The sequence below is a fragment of the Stegodyphus dumicola genome, chromosome 8 (genome assembly GCF_044657685.1).
Source record: "Stegodyphus dumicola isolate Sdum_Otavi_A_Nest chromosome 8, ASM4465768v1".
Lineage (NCBI taxonomy): Eukaryota > Metazoa > Arthropoda > Arachnida > Araneae > Eresidae > Stegodyphus > Stegodyphus dumicola.
The window spans coordinates 138437162-138449607 of NC_140775.1; the positions used below are offsets into that span (position 1 = coordinate 138437162).

Here is a 12446-nt window from a genome sequence, read left to right on the forward strand (position 1 = left end):
TAGCACTTCTTGTTCCATATATAATATAGGTGTACTGTTTAATCATTCTTCCCACTTCGTACTTCTTAAATAGTTTTTAAAACAGAGGAAGATCTTTTTCCTGATGCATTGGAAACTGTAATGGTCAAGAAAATTTCCAAAATAATACATTGGGAAAAGTTCATGACATTTCTCGGGCAGTGTGTACTTCTGTGGCAGAACTAAATATGTCTTCATCTTTCTTTAAAAATCATAAAAATTGTCGTACTTCATCATCAAATTGTATAACACTTATATCACCTTTATAAATATTTTAATTTTTCCGTGCAGACTTTTTGCTCTTAACTCGAAAAATTTAAAAGAATATTTTAAAATTTTCTGTGTTATTTATGTGAGCTATTATATTGTTCCTCTAATATATTTTCACAAATAACAATAAAAGAATTAAAAATAAAGTCTTCATGTTGTGAAAGTGATTTCGATTCTTCAATAATCTTGTCAAAAATATTTTCTTTATTTGTGGTCTGCGATTCCGCTTTTGATATGTCAGAGATGTTATAGAAGTTTCTTCTTCTTTTATGTTAAAAAATTCATGACGGAATCCTGCAATAAAATTTTCTAAAGATTTTAAGAAATCAGCTCCTTTAAATATGTTGCATTGAGCTGATTGTATGGATTTGCTAGTAGCAATGATTTTCTGTAAAATGGTGTTCCAAATTATTATAATGAGTATAGTTCCGTATCTGCACATTTTTTAAATTAAAGATGTGTCCTCCACTACAGTTACTTTTTTTTTCTGAAAGTTCATTGTTTTGTTCCAGATTGGATGTTATCCAAAATTAAAATACAAGTACCAGAAAGAAATATCTAGAGTTTAAATGAAGCTAAATTAAAAGCATGTTTAAATATGAGAACATTTGGTTTCATTCAGAATATTACAATTTTAAAATTTTAACTAATCTTCATAATATAGTAATTTTGTAAATTGTAATAAAACTACATAAATGACGTTATATTATTTATTACAGTATAAATAACATTATATTATTCGAATATTATTATGAATGCTTATACTTATCAGTTAGTAAAATTTAAATTATTGGGAATTTTCGTGTTGCATCTTCACTTCGGTTTGTAAGAGTGATTTTTCTCGCAATGCTACTTGCCATCTAAAATGTCAACTACTAGTTGGGCAAATAGAACCGATGACTCTGAACACTCCACTCATTCGACCGCAAATAATATGAGTAATGAAAATAAGACTAAACGCGAAGCACCGTTACGAGCATCTGAAATAAATGACTCACTGCAAAAATTGAAATCAGACCCAAATTGGGCCAACGATAAATCTAAAGCGAAAATAGTCACTATTTTAGAAAGAGACCGAATTGCAACAAAACAAAAGTGTCCAGCTTTGAATAAACCTACCGAAGATTTATTAGAGAATTTTGCAAAATATTTGCCCCCTCTTGAAGAAGAAACTCAAAAACGCCAAAATTCTATTATGGAAATCATCAAACTTAACACCCAGGAATTAAACAGAAATAAGGATAACAACAGCAAACGGTAAAGCCATCAAAACGCGCAAGAAAACATAGCGGGTAGTCAATGTAATGAGTCTTCCAATTAGCACTTTAAATGGAAATCAAAACCTTGATCAAATGGATAATGACAGTACTCCTGTCACACAAAATAATAATAGCAACACTCAAAGTAATTCCAGCTCACAAAGCTTTAAAAATGAACCATAAAAATATCGCCAATTATCATAACTAGCAATGTTAACTGGTTACAAATAAGAAAGGAAATTAAAGAAAAGCTCGGAGTTACAAAACTCGAATGTAAGAAAGAAGATGATACTTTAAAACTTCAGCTTTACACTGCAGACGACTTTCCAAGTGTTCAAGAAAAAAATCACTAAGGAAAAGATCGAACTCCACACTTTTCTCCTAAAATAAGAAAGAACCATAAAACCCTTATTAAAGGACTGACCCTTGAAATGCCGGTCGAAGACGCCAAACAAGAGCTCTTAAACCTTAACATTAAAGTAATAAAATGCCAGCAACTACAGAGAATGAGAAAGCGTCCCAACATTTCAGCCTGTATTTTATCTAGAAATCCCTAGAGGTCCCGACGGAAAGAGAATTCATCAAGTTACACATATAATGGATATGCGTATCAAAATTGTCGGATATAGATCTCAGCCCGGTTCTGTGCAATGTTTTAAATGCCAGTGATACGGGCACACACAGAAAGCATGGCATAATACCGCTAGATGTGTTCGATGTCTCGAAACTCATAGAAAACCGATCATGGCATGAACCCAGGCGAAAGGATAGCTGATTGGTTGATTTCCTCTTATGCAGGGAGAATACCAGAAATGTTTCGTTAGAAGGTTCGCCAGGAAGGCATCACTATCTCTTATGAAAATAGCAGTCGTTTGCTTAGCCGTATTCAAATAATTTAACACCGAATACTGCGTGCCAAACACGGCTCAAACAACGAGAGAAATAGCCCAGGAGATGCCGAAATCTTTCCTTAACGCATTTTTAAAATGCATACAGCTGAACAGCTAAAATGAAAAAACTTTCTTTTGAACTAACCGTTTATAAAAGAACAATTCATGCACGAGAAATATTATTCGATTTTTTTGGAGAACAGCGTCTAATTAACATAAAAAACAGATAGTCATATTTCAACACAGTTTGATCAAATCTGTCTTTCATAACCGTAAAATTTCATTTAATAATTTAACTAACATAAGCTACTGTTAGTTCGTTATAGATGAAATCTGCGTTTTTCAGCAAAGGCCAGCATTTAAAGTTATGGATTCATTACTCAGATATTTAAAGCATAAAAAATTTACATTTTTGGACGAAACTGTGCAGAAGATGCAGAAGTCACGATTTAAAAATCTTTTCCCTAACAAAAATTATTTTCAAAGATACGACAAAAATGTTCTTTGACATTTAAAAGCAGTTTTTGTTTCCTGCAAGAATGTCTGTTTAAACGAAACTGCAATAATTTATATTATGTGTCAAAAGCGGAAGATTTGATCCATAAGATGGCGCATTTCCAACATATAGTAATTTGCATGTAAAGCATCTTCTGAAAATTATAAACAGAAGGTTAACAAGTTTATATTTTATGTTTTTAGCAGAAATCTTTATACAACACCAAAGAATAAACACACTGTTATATACCACAGTCGTAAATATTGTTATAAATTTGGTATTTAAAAATCTAATGTTAGTTCAATTATAAATTAAATGGTTTTATTTTCAGCGCAGTGCAGCGCGTGACGAATATTAAAAGAAAGCTAAGCCGAAAAATTAAAACACAAGAGCGCGTGCATGAAACATTTAATAAATATCTCTTTTTGATTTCGAGAAATTACTAGAAAATTCTCGCAAACGATTTTAAAATCTTATAAAAGGAGGAAAACCTCTCAGTTCGCATTTACTTACTTAGTCTGTTGTTGTTTAGAAAACTGCTCTTGTTGACTGTAGCGAATTTGCGGATTAGCTTTCTTTAGCTGTTTATAATTAAGTTCTTTTGAACGTTTTAGTAGTTAAAAGATATCTACTGTGATATATTGTAATATTGCAAGAATATTTGAGAAAATTTAAACATTTTTGTTGTGATAATAATAAATTTGTTCATTATTCATCGGACGTGTGCATTCATTTCGTAACGAACCCGTAAGCACTCAGCAATATAATTATAAAGTTTTCAACACATTCCTTTTAATAAATCTAGATTTAGGAGATACATTAGAGAACAGCGGGAAATAATTTCGTTTGTGCTTTTAGTTAGAGCATGCTAAAATGTTTCATCAATACGGAAGATCTACTTGTGTAAATATTATACAAAAATAGGTTGATTTAAATTTCACAAAAGTAAAATATGACAAAACACGTTTTGTCCACGCATTCTAGAATTTCCAACGAGGACCAATATCAGTCAGAGACAGCATCGTATACTGAGTGATTTTAAATAGAGCTTATGCAAAAAGTTTCCAGATTTCTTTCTTACCATTGATATTTATGGCAGAACAAATTCCAAATATTTCGCAAAAATTTAAAAAAATGTATTTAACAGAAAACATGTTTGGATTGATTAAGAAAAATCTTATATCAAATGAAATTCGAAACAAAAGTACAATTGAAAGTAGTAATAATGATGGTAAGTGTCTTACCATTCGCCTACACTAAACATTTTAATTCTCCACGAGTATGTTTCGCTTTAAATTACCTAAAGATGCATACTTGAGTATGTACTAAATATACCACTTGAATGTTGTTGTTTAGACATATGCTCTGAGTGTTTATATATAAACAGGGTACAAGAGATTTCATGACGCCTTAAAGTCAAGAAAGATTACTCTCCGTCCTTTGGTAAATTTGTTAAAATAAAAAATTGTTTAGATCACCGTAATGATCAACAAGTGAATTTTTAGTCTACGAGATTTTATTTTTACTTAAAATTCTCAGTACTATCTAGAATACCTGCGGGAAATAAAGTATGCTTTGTCTTCTTGCATAAAAGTCTCCGCTGTGCAATGCTTGATGGAGGCATTCTGTCAGGTGGAATTTTCTTTTGATATTTCAAACTTTTAATAACTTTTTAACTTATGAGTGTCTATGCCCGTTTCATTATTTTTTAAAGCGTAACTTCATGATTTATGGTGATGAATTCAAACCAAAAGTTCCAAACACTGTTGTGTAACATTGTTTCCAAGATTCGGTGTATATGACAGATCATTCAGTTTACCTAGTTTATGATTGCTTCGGTGAATATTGCTTCTGGGCAATTAGATACTTGAAGAATGAAGCAAACCTTAGTCTCACGGGGTACATACCTTTAAAATTCTCTTTTCACGTCGAAATTTATTTCTGGATTTAGTCATTATTTTTTTTTTCATTTTTATCTGAAAATATGGTACTATGAATTCATGTCAGATAATTATGTGACACAGATCACAAGTAAAGAAGCATTCCTGTCTGTTTCTCTGGCTTCTCCACTTTCAATCATCTGGCTCGCAGAGTTTCAGTGATATTCAATTATCTGCTCTAGGATTCAAGATCATAAAATTGTGAGAAAAGACATATGCGTTTAATCTCTGTACACACGTTTTTCGCTCTGTCAGGATCGTAATTGTCTCGCTCTCTAAGGAACTCGAGACAAAGTGTCATTTAGTGATTAGAATCTTTCTCGGTACTCAGAAATCATTTTCTTAAAACCAGGTTTCTATTCGTTTCCCAGAAAAATAAAAATCTCATATTTTCATCATTAAATTTATAATCTAAATGTAAATTTGCACTCAGAAATGCTTTTTAAAAGAAGCAGTATTTTAGGTTTTTCATTGCTGAAATGTTCGAGTGCTTCCTTTAAAATTTCGCCCTGGTATAAATAGCAACCTGACTACTTTTGATCCCTCACCAATAAGAAAGTCGCACACCAAACATACGCTATAAATCATTCGGCGCTCGATTTTTAAACAAGTGACTTACTTTGTTACTCGTAATTAAATCTGGTGATTACTTTTATCTTACCGCCATTTGGCTGGCAGTCTTTCTTGTACTGGTTCGCAGCTATACCTTAGCAGTCTCGACAGCGGGGGAGACCAACGCGAGACCAACCAATTCACTTGTACAGGTGTCAGATGCCGCCCAGGTTGGGCGGATTAGTGTTAAGAACTGTTCCAGAGAATACGGCAGACGATGGCGGTATTCATAGGTAGAAATACTGAAGATTAGCAAATCCTGGTGGCTTGCATGTTTCCCGCCACTTTAATTCCTGGGAACCGGGAGTGTTGACCCCATGCGCTGCTGGTAGTAGTGGTTACAGAGAAAACTCTTAAGTCTGCTGACTCGGAATGGGGCCCTGGGCCGGTAGCATATTTTTTTTTTTCCTTTGAGAACATGCAGACTCCCCGTGCACCACATATATACAACTCGGAGATGCTCGTCTGGTCACCTACAACTTGCCTAAAATAAGGACATCTCATCTGGGACCGATCCGTATAGTGCCGAATAGGCGGGGCATGTGTGACAATTATTATTATCATCATAATTATATAATGTATTAAACCTTTATTACTTCGAAACTTATAAAGCTTATTTGTATAACAAAACTTTTTTTTTTCTTTGCAGACCTTTCTTTAGTTTCAATTGCAGGAGAAGTAATGACTTTTATGAGGTATTTGTTTTGAGAATGGTCAGCATTCTAGTAAAGTAAGTTTGAAGAATTTGAATTGTTTTACTGATTTAGTGTATTATAATACTGATATTATAGATGTTGTGATGAAACGTTCGAGTGTTTCCTTTATAATAGCGTCTTCAGTATAAATACAGACAGAAGAACAGTTTTATTGCTACAATTTTCTGCTCAAAATGTAATATGATGCTAAATATATTTTTTATGCGTAACCGGTAACATCAGATATTGCTGTACATATGAGCAGAAAGTTGTGGCAAGTAGCTTTTAGATACTGCGTATTCGGTCAGTTACCGAGCGCTTATAAAGACCTTCAAATGCTGGTAACTGGACCTGAATCCAAACCCAGGCTTACTTGTTGTTTTTTCCTATGTGTGGCTTTAATATGACCTAGCTGGTTTTAAACGTCCCTTATTGAGAGCAGAATTCCCTGTAGACTGAGAGCTCTTCTGTGCTTTTTCTTGTTAAAAGAACCTAATTTTACTTTGAGTACTATGCGTCACACACTTTGAAAAACCAGGAATAACGGTGCACTGCATTCTGAGGCACTAATTTGCGATTGCGTTGCTCGTGACGTAAAAGTACCAATTAATGAAGTTTCTGTCTCCTTTCGCTGATCGCCGCTATTGTAGTGCGTTCCGCAGGACGTGTTCCGGCAGTCGAATGTAGTTGACTGTACTGGGAGGCTTAAAATAGTTTGACAGAATGTAAGTCCAAGTAGAAAATATGAAAGCGACGAAATTTTCTGAGACCGAAAGAACAATGAAAACATTTTCGTATTCTGCCCATCACTATTTCAAAACGAGCCAAAAAATTGGCTTTCCAAGAAACCTTCAACAAGCACATGTAATTTACAAGAAATTATTCCAAAATGAAAATTCACGAGTACACCAGTTTTATTTCTTTAGCGGTGACTATTGATTAATTATGTGTATATATGTTTTGAATGTGTGTATTAGAACGTCTTAAATTAGCGATGAATTAATCTCTCACTTAATAATAATAATAACATAAACCGGAAAAAGTTAATTCACTACAATGTGTTTTTTTTACTCTTAATCGCTAAAGTCAGGATGAGTTATTTTGCGATATTCACTTTAAAAATAAATCTGCTTCATTTGAACTATAAAATCGAAGTCACCCCAAGCATTTGAAACTTGCATATCACTATCATTGGTAGTCATTTACCTTTTTAGTTTTGAATTAACCGTCAATTACCCACCAATTAAAAATGCAGTGACTCATGTAGCGACCAATTTTGAAAGGCGACTAGCAAAAATTCTACCTTACCCCTTCAGAGACTAAAAGTCATATTAGCACTAGCGTTAATTGTTCTTTATTTTTCATTTTAAGCTCTTTTGCTACATTGCACTGCTCAGTTTCACGACGAGGGGGAAAAAACTCTATATATCTCAGGAGCTATAAAGAAGCAAAAGGTCTCAAAACTTCAAGTTCCGAATCAGCTACGTCGTCAGTGTTACGCTAATCATACGAGATGGTGGTGGTTGTGGTGTATTTAATTATGGCAAAGCACACTAGAGCTATCTGCCTAAGGGGAGGGATGCCTTCGTGGAGAACTTTCTAAGGGAAACTGGCTCGTATATACGTTACACATGGGGAAAACCACAAAAATACCCATGCAGCCAGCCCGTTCACGGGATTCGAACCTCGGACCGAACTACCAGTGTTCAGCGACTTTACCGCTCGGCCGCTGGTGGGCCCATACGAGATAGATGAAGCTATATATGACGCTGTCTAGAAAATTTATTATTTATGATTTATATTATATATTATTATGATTACTTTATGATTTTAATTTACATATTTTATATCCTCATAATTTTGGTATGCATATTTTTTAATTTTACATTTAAAATTTCCTTGATACTGCAGTAATGCTTTTGCGAAAAGTCTTTTCTGTCGCCAAGCCTGTTTTTCTTTGAAAGTGGGGGGATATGTAAGAGTGAACTCAAAGTACTGAAATATCTCCGGGTTAGCTTCGCTCTTTAGATGAACCTTGCATTATGTTGTCTTTAAAATTTTTAGTTTGAAGTGTACTACTGTTTGTACTCTGTGGTACTGTGAAGATTTGTATGACGACTTTTTTGGGGGAAAGTTCCAGAATTCTGAGGTGTTTTCTTTGGTAAAATGAATTTTATCAACCTCTCATCGGAACTGTGTACATTCAATTTATTACGAATCCATACCCACGCAACAATATTTTATCAGAAGAAAATAATATTTTAACATCCCGGAATGCTTTTGATCAATATTATGCTTCAACTAAATTATATTTGGATCGTCAGATCGATATGTTTATCAGCTGTGAGTTATATGTTAATTATTTTTGAACTGTGAATGCACTATATTAATCATGTGTGTGTTATGTGTTAATTATGCTTGAAATGTGAGATTAAATAATGCTTCTTTGTTCTTGTAAAATATTTTAAGAAATAATTGCCACTGCGAAATAGAAGTAAATTTTATCATTTGCTATATTCAAAATATTTGCAAAAACTTTATTTAACGTGACATGAGTTCATCTTTATTACATCAGGGTCACGATATTATTGTTTTACCATTATGATACCTCAAAAATCCTTTCGTTTCCTTCTCTCTTTCTGCATATGTATATATAATATATAAATACATAATGACTACATATGTATGTAATAAAAAAGAACTTTCATACTGATGGTATCGAAAGTAGAAGGTTGAATCCGTAATAAAGAGCAAGAATTTTAATTGAGTAAAATACCATTCTATAATGAATAGGAAACTGGCAGCCGAGGCAGATTAAATCTTCATTTTATTTCCAGTAAATATATTGCGGCCGCAAACAACTTGGCACAATATTTGTGCCTATATAAAAATGTTTGCATTTTTGATAGATTTGCAATAAGAAGAGACCCGCCGACAGTAAACCAGCTACTCAGAAGAGCGGAAAGCGAGTGCCTTATGTTCAGGATGAAATTGTAATTCAGACTAAGGTGCACTATTTCATTGCTACATTGCGAATGATTTTTTTTAGCTCAATCTAAAAGGAATCCAATTGATCTTTACATAATGAAATACTTGAAATTATTTCTAAACACCTTCAGCGAGGTTGCAGAAATAGGGTATAAAAGCAATTTGTTGATCTTTTGCAGGGAATTAAGAAAAAAGGTTAGTCACTATGCAGATTTTTGGAAAAGCAAATAGAATCATTAAATTTAACTGCAGTCTCGAAACCCAAATCTCAATTTACATTGGAAGAGTTACGAAACGGGTAAACCAATATGAGACGATTATGTTTCATAGCTCACTCAACATGTCCAAGAAGTATGCTTCGCATAGCATTTAAACAAACATCTGTTCTCAGTTATCGCCGATTTACTGTGTTACAGTAAGAAAGTTGTGTTTCGTATCTAATCGACGGAACGATAAGACCTGACAGAACAAATTTAAGGAAAACCGTTTCCAGTACAGTTTTACCAGACCCGTTACATTTTTGTAACAATTAAATTTATTATTGGAGTTGATTTATTGATTTCCGTTTGTTGTTATGCACTTATAAATTAAACGGGATTAGAAAATCCGTGCTGCAGTGATGACTGATTCTCGTCTAGTCTCTTTTAAATCTGATTTTTTCGTATCGTTATATTTTTTAATAACCAATTTTTCAATAAAGATGTCGATTCAGTTAAATCATACGATTAAAGTATCAAAGTAAAACGCATGTAAGAAAAATAAAAACAGAAGTTCTAAATTTTGCATATTATTGCGCAAGAAGTCTTGCAAACCTTTCGTCTAAAAGAACAGGTTTTAAAATAGCAAAAAATACTAATATTCACCAATACTAATAATACCAGCTTTGTAACAGTATACTCATAAAAACGATAGTAAATAAGTATTGTTTTGTTAACATAACTATGTTAAACCTAAATAAAAGGTTTTCTTGGCTAAAATTTCATTAAAATAGAAATTAAATTACAAAAATTTAAGGCTGAATCCTAGGACATGCTGGAGAAATCAAGACATTCTTTACTTGTCCTAGGCTTGGACACGCCTTTTTATAACGTAATTTTGGCTTGGTCTCTTTCTAGGAACTAGTTACAGTCCACCATAGCTTCATATTTGAAGAAACTTTAAATTATATTTGAACTGAGTAGAAATGTTAGCTGTACAATATTACTGCGCGAGATTTTTTTACTATAAATTTACTTGCTGTCGTTAACATTAAACACAACGATTTAACGTTCAAAACTTAATTATTAAAATTAAATTTACTAAACGATTAAAAGAATTCGATGAATAATCTAAATTTATAATTGCACCTGCTCGAAATGCAAAAAAACGAATGCCTCAAAATAATTTTGATAACTTATCAGGAATAAATATTTCAATATTTTAAATGAGTACGTCTAATATGACGGATTCCTGCAATACAGATGAAAAGAGCTTCATCGCATAGAAAGACCGGCGATAAAGTATATATTTCTGTTCCATATTCCACAATAAAATAAATTTCTCTATGCTTTAGTATTATATTAAATAAAGATTCTTGAAATAAAAAACTTTGCTCATCAAAACAAATACATTTTGACTATATGAAGCATTTTATTTAGAATTTTTAAATGTAAAAAATTAGCTACCCTGTTTTCAGCAATTTAATAATAGGATTTTCAAACAAACAACAGGAACAAATCTTCAGAATATCACTCTGAGGTTGCCCATACCGGCAAAACGCACTTTCTCTCTATTCTCGACGGGTTCACCAGCGGCCGAGCGGTAAAGTCGCTGAACACTGGTAGTTCGGTCCGAGGTTCGAATCCCGCTAACGGTTTGGCTGCATGAGTGTTTTCGTGGTTTTCCTCATGTGTAACGTGTATACGACCCAGTTTCCCTTAGAAAGTCCTCCACGAAGGCATCCCTCCTCTTAGGCAGATAGCCCTCGAGGCTTTGCCGTAATTACATAACCTAACCTAACCTCTATTCTTGACTCTTGATCTTTATTTTTAGCACAGAAGGGCGTTAGCTCAGAAGGGCTCTAGTCTCGGAACGAGATTATGCGCCGAATCACTGTAATAGGCTATATCAGTATTCCAAATTAGCAATTAAATGTATTATCTTTCTTTACTACATTTAAAGAAATTAAATGATGAAAAATCTGCATAAACGTATGTATTTTGCTCGCATTGTGAAAAACAAAGATACCTAGAGCCATCAAATTTCGTATTGGTTTTTGTGCACTTCGTAACTGGAGGATAAGCGTTACCTGAAAGCGACTTTCCGCCAGTTCTTATTCATATGTACAGCAAAATCTAATGTTACAGTTTACACATGAAAACGTATTTATCGTCTATTACATTTAGAGTCAACAATTGTAGCAATAAAACTGTTCAACTGCCTGCATTCGCACTCAAGCCGTTATTTCAAAGCAACCATTCGAACATTTCATAACAGCACTTATAATATCAATATTAATACACTAAATCAGTAAAACAGTTAAATTTCTTCAAACTTACTTAATTCGAATGCTGACCATTCTCAACACAAATACCTTATATAAGTCACTACTTCTCCTACAATTCATTAGAAGGTCCTCCACGAAGGCATCCTTCCCCTTAGGTAGATAGCCCTAGTGTGCTTTGGCATAATTAAATACACCAAATACTCCTACAATTCAAACTATTCAGATTCAGGTGTGCAAAAAAAAGTTTTGTTTTGCAACAAAATCTAAATTTAAAGGTTTCGAAGCAATAAAGGTTTGGATATATTACATGATAATGATGATAATAATAATTGTCATAATAATTGCCTTTCATTCGGGTTGTCGTACGGATACGTGTTTATCGAATATAATTTCAGAGGATAGTAGAATTTTAGTTGGATGTACGTTAGTTATTTTAAACTTTATGACATATAACCGCTGCAGGTTACTTTAATCTCTATAGCATTGCACATTTTATTACCGCTATAGGCTGTTTTTAACTTTATGATATGTACCTTTTCTTATTGTAAAAACTCGTATTTGTTTAATAATTGTAAGAGTTTATTCCTACATATTTTTTTTCATCAAATGACCATTAAAAAAAGCTTGATATTCGCGGTTTTCAAGACCCTTTGACGAATTCATATCGATTCCTACAGCCAAAGGATCCTCCTCTATACTTGTGTTACGTCGCGATAGCCTCGTATGTCGCACTTCAGGTGTATAAATACACTTTCAAATTAAACGCCTGTATACATTTCAGAACTACTATGAG

The 12446-nt window shown here is 33.2% G+C and overlaps 1 protein-coding gene across 12 annotated transcripts in view; it reads left to right on the top strand.

Moving 5' to 3' along the window:
• The window catches only part of LOC146995977 (uncharacterized), a 220863-nt gene that overhangs the window by 144984 nt on the left and 63433 nt on the right, over positions 1 to 12446 (top strand). The window contains exon 4 of one of the 12 annotated variants that reach the window (XR_015042732.1): positions 6135 to 6208. The exons of the other annotated variants lie outside the window; for them this stretch is intronic. The gene's annotated coding sequence lies outside the window, so the exon portion shown is untranslated. Of the gene's footprint in view, positions 1 to 6134; positions 6209 to 12446 lie in introns of those variants that run through there. 12 annotated transcript variants of the gene reach the window in all.